Source organism: Bombus flavifrons, chromosome 17 (assembly GCF_040668555.2).
Source record: "Bombus flavifrons isolate JBK064 chromosome 17, iyBomFlav1_principal, whole genome shotgun sequence".
In the NCBI taxonomy this organism is placed as follows: domain Eukaryota; kingdom Metazoa; phylum Arthropoda; class Insecta; order Hymenoptera; family Apidae; genus Bombus; species Bombus flavifrons.
The window spans coordinates 792,206-797,420 of NC_138458.1; the positions used below are offsets into that span (position 1 = coordinate 792,206).

The 5,215-nt window shown below is 37.2% G+C and overlaps 1 long non-coding RNA gene across 2 annotated transcripts; it reads left to right on the forward strand.

Annotated features, from left to right (window-relative positions):
* Positions 1-846: 846 nt before the first annotated feature.
* Positions 847-4,984, forward strand: LOC138188609 (uncharacterized). Of its 2 annotated transcripts, XR_011175573.1 has the most exons (5): positions 847-1,195; positions 1,516-1,583; positions 1,985-2,112; positions 4,018-4,128; positions 4,912-4,984. It is a non-coding gene; the product is annotated as an uncharacterized LOC138188609 (long non-coding RNA). The 2 variants fall into 2 exon arrangements; XR_011175572.1 differs by lacking the exons at positions 4,018-4,128; positions 4,912-4,984 and having other exon boundaries at positions 1,985-2,376.
* The last annotated feature ends 231 nt before the right edge of the window (positions 4,985-5,215 follow it).

Consider the following 5,215-nt stretch of genomic DNA (forward strand, 5'->3'; position numbering starts at 1 on the left):
TAAAACCGTCATCAATCATAAAATATCAGAAATAACTGATAACGCATAATTTTGCTTCATACTCATGCACCAATGAGTCGCACAAATCACAATTATCATGTTCTTCTTTTAACAGCAAGCTGGGTAAGTTAACTGCCATTTCTGGGACGTTATTCTTCAAAAAAACAGGCGTACAAAAGTTCGGCGGCCCAACTCTGTTTCTTCGAAATGCACACGGTCCTGTATCGTGTTCGAAATGGCGGTAATGTTTCTCATACATATTCTTGATGTTGACATTTCCATTTATATAGGGACATTTTTACTCGGATGGAAAATCAAATAAAATTGGAAGAAAGGATATTTCGATGTTGTGTTCACGACAAAAAATATTTTTGCAATGTAAAATCAAAGTATTACCATATTTCTTTGCTTTTTAAAATGCCTGTACGAATGTTCAAAAAAATAATTTGTCATTTGCATTTTACGCGCTAGATAACCAAGACATAATATCCTTACATTAAAAACATTGCTGGGTCATCGGCAACCTCGAAAGACCATGGTATTCAGAGACGTATACTGCGATTGTCCCGTCCGCGAGTTTACCAGATGAGTTCCTTTCTCTCGTTTCAAGTTAGATAAATGTGTCTATGGTGTAGCCAGGGCTACGTATTATTGTACGATGTTTGTAAATATCGACGTAGGAAACGATTCGTGCCGCGTAATCCGAAAGGAAGTACTTCATAGAAGATGAATGTACTTGTTAATGTATACATTTCTTTGTCTAGATCGTTAATCTGTAACTACGTAGAATCGTTAGCTGCGTAGCTGCTTGTTCCATCGGATCGTGTATCCCCCCCCTTTTCCCCGCCACTTTGTAAGCTACTCGGCGAAACTAAGGTACAAGGAGTCATTTAGTCGTCTTATTTCGTACCGATAACATGGATCGCGTTGCGTCAGGTTTGCAACGTATTGTAACGTATTGGCGGCGTCGGTCTTTTATTACTCCAATAATTTAATCCAATTAAATAATCACACGCGAAAGTAATAAAATTTTATCAAATAATTTTGTACGCGACGTTAGAGTTTCTGTTCGCCGATTATAATTTTAACGGTCGCGGTAATGTGATCCTATTTCATATTCTTTTGAATATTGTTTTTCGGTATTAGAGTCAGTGCATCTCTCAAGAGGACAAAGCTTCTGCAGGAGCTCAAGAATGTAAGTAGTTTTACATATTGTATTTCAATTTGTTCTCTTTAATATATTTTGTTTGAATTACTGTTAATTATACAATAAAAATGATTGATAATTTAGAAAACTTAAATGCCCTCTTTAATTGAAATAAAGTCTTAAAGTCTTAACATTAAAGTACAATAAAACTGTCTGATGCGCATGAAAAATCACTGAATATTTTGTTCTCAAACTTTTACATTAGAGTTCCAATTTACATATTTATTAGAGTTTAGTCTTTATTGTTGCTAAAATTTCAAGTTTGTTATTATGTATTACCGATTTTAATATCTTATGTTTTGTTATAGATATATCACTGCTTCAACTTCTTCATCTTCTTCAGAAGTGTTCTAACAGTGGCTCAAAAGCCAAGTATGTAAGTATTTTTACATGTCATACTTCAATTATGTCTATTCTGTATATTTTTCTTTGATCACTGTCAATAAAGAAATACGATTTGATTGAAAATTTGGGAGGATAGCATTTTCTGAGGTTATTCTTTCATTAATATAAAATAAGTGTTAAAAGTTTCATTAATATAAAATAAGTGTTAAAGTCTTAATACCGAATTATAAAACAAATGACTAACATACTACAGATTATTTTAGATTTTACACTTTCATATTAGCGTTTCAGTTTTTATACTTATCAAATTTTATTAGAATTTCAATCTTTATTATTGCTAAAGTTAATAAACCTTCGTTTCTCATTATCTCCAACTTTTCAAATAGTCAGCGATCATTCATCGTTTTCAATTCATCATTTGTTTTGTAACAGATTTTTCGCAACCTCCATTTTTACCATTGGCCTTTCAACGGTTCCTGACTGATGTTAATCTTCCTGACGACATTCGCTGGGATAGCGCAGTATCGATGGTAACGTCCTCTGTTTCTCCGCTTCGAACAGTGAGTCGCATGCATTTCTGTTCTTCTCAATTCACTCAATTATGTCGTAGGATAAAAGGTCCGAATCGGCACAGGTGTCTGCTCGTATTACGTAGAATTCGTTGCGAGCGTAGTGAACGCGGGTATCTTTTATACCCGTGAGTAGTAACGCTCTTTTTTTCAAATTTATTAGTTTAGGATAGGTCTTCTTGCACAGCGCGATTATAATAATTAGTTTTTTAATAATTAAGTTAAACATATACACTTGAGAATATATTCGTGTTATTTGTATGTCGGAGATGAAAGGACATCGGAGCCTTCTCTTTGGAACTTCGGGAAAATCCCTTAACACCGTAATCTAGATTCCATTATAGGTGTAATTAAACAATTGTCGCCATTCTATCCGATTGTATTTGTACGAGATTTGTGATAATGAGCTTAGGCTCGAGGCAACAACCAGTCGCTGAACGTAACCGCGGTCACGGGATGAACGCTTTGCCTAACAAAGGTATGAAGTAATTCTATAGCTCTCCTTAAAAGAAATATCTCTGGCGACACGCGACAGTAAACATTCCAACGGTCTCTGTCCCGTGGCTCGCCACACGCAGTCCCTATTCTTCGAGTAAGATGATTGCCAGATGTCGATGTGTCTCCACAGTACGTGATCAGCTAGCCCGAGGGCCGTTATAAACACTAAGATCTAGTTACCTAAAGTCCTTCAAACAGATAAACAGTCTTTGTCCCAACTACGGGAAGATAAGGGAGATCTATTTCTTTCAACGAACGGCGTCTCCCACTAGCAACTTTCCTTCGAGGGCGGCTAGCATCTTTTTCTAACCACCGATATGGAGATTGACCAATTAGCAGCAACGCCAATTTCCCTCACCTTCTAAACGAAAGCTATCCTCGACGAATCCAAGGATCTCGTGACCTTAGACACACCCCATCATAGTTTTCCTCTGCAGCATCATCGCGACGGAAAGTCATTCTCTCGTGAGGTCGTATTAGCGAGTTACTTAGCGTCTGTATGCTCGGCGGATATTCCACGTTTTAACAAAGTGTCCGACTTAGATTTTGTGAGCATGTTCATCCATCATCCCGTTGACCGCGGATTCGTTATTGAACCTAGGATCATTGTCATTAGTTTCTCGAATATCTAATTACCACGGTTACTTGTCCAATCCTATAATAATCGTATTTGCACTAGTCAATGTCTTCTCTATTGCATAACGACATTGTGTAATCCAAACGAAGATTCGTTTCACGCCCTTAATTCTAAATTGCAACCTTCTCCGACATATAAATATGCATGTTAATATTTCGTATGAATATTTGCAAATGGCAAATATCTACACGAATATTCCTGTATAACATAAATATACTTGATCTTTAGCAATGAATTGATCGTGACAACATTAACCCCTTAACCTACAGCTACGGGCATAGCCCATAGTACGATGATCGAACCATAACGTAAATATTACGGACACAGCCCGTAGTACGATGATCGGACCAAACGTAAATATTACGGGCATTCTCGAACGTAAATCGTAGGTTAAGGGGATAAGTCACATTCGTTTATTTCACTTCTCCTAGAATTTAAAATATCAGTTAATCAAAGCAATAATTTTGAACACTGCTTCTGCATTTTCGATTATGTGCTTTGATAAAGAGATTGTCTGAGATTATTTCTTTCTTAGTAACATATTTAGAGTCAGTTATTCCATTTGATTGAGTCTCAGTCTTTTTCGCTACCTTCTTTGCAATATTAAAATTTTGTTCTGGTTTATTAAATTAATAAAGTAGAGTTACTTAGTTACTATTAAATTAATAAAGTAGAGTTAATCAGAATTGAAGTAGTAAAATATAAAATCAAAGAACGTTAGTCCGTTAAATAAAAATTACACAAACTAATCATCGTTTCAGATCAGGATTTTCAAGTTTAATGCTTTCCGTGCCCATTGTCAGGACCTGATTCACTAGCCCAGGTGTCACCTGAAGTGGAGAAAGACATTGGGCACAATGATCACATTTAATGTAATAATTTCTCAGCCACTTATTATGTGTTAGTGTATCGTCCACGACGTATTTCCACATTGTATCTGTGTGTGTTGTTAGGCCGTGGAATTGCGTCGCTTTTTCTCATTCGTTACAACTTCAAATATTAAAAATGTCGAGACATATATCGATTCAATTTACGTCTCGATACAATCACAATTTCTGATAATATCATCCACACGATTAAGTGTAACAACGCTTTTAATATTGCCGTCAATTACAATTATAATTCCAAGTTTACTTACATTTAATTTAACGATATCATTTCCTCAGACGTGTTTTATCACGTTTTACGCAATGGTCAGTAGCATTCGCTAGTCGATTTCAGGAAAAAGGTACGTACCTTAGAGTGTGCATGTTGTGTGTTAAGCTCGGGTGTCAGAGGCATCCCGGGACGTTCTCTGTAGTGTAGGCTCTTGCGCGCGAGTGTTATGTGCGAGAACCGTGGAGGTGGACCTGTGGTCGGGTAGATGCGTTTTCGAGTGACTAATCTGTTTCAGAGAATTTCATTCGAATAATCGTTGGTAAAACTGGCACGAATGAAACATATCATCGTCCCTGGCCTTGCTCGTCGACTTTTTGAATTTCGCGGTCGTGATCGCGAGTGGTTTTCGAAACGAACGTTAATATTGCTCGAGCATGCACGTGCGAACAGACAGCGATCGCTATATGATCGTTGTTCATCCATGTGTACTTGGATCAGCTTCCGCGATTTATGTGTTTATTTCACCTTTCTACTTTATTTTTTGGTTTGCTATTTAGAAAGTCTCGAGCTTAGATGTAAGTTACAGCGGGCATTGCGCCCGAAGAAAGAAGAGGCTATGAGCCGAAGAGAACAGCTACCAATGACTCCTCATCCTCTGGATCATCCAGGGCATGGGAAGTCATACTTGTTACTACTTTGTCACTATGCTCGCTTTTAGTATTTGTAGTAGTAGTAGTAGTAATAGTAGTAGTAGTAGTTCTTTTTTTGGCCGATGAAAGGGATGGACGTAACGGGTTAAAACACAAATTAACCGGTCGAGAATGGGTGGAGACAGCTCGGAGAAACGCCGCGTCGTTTTTC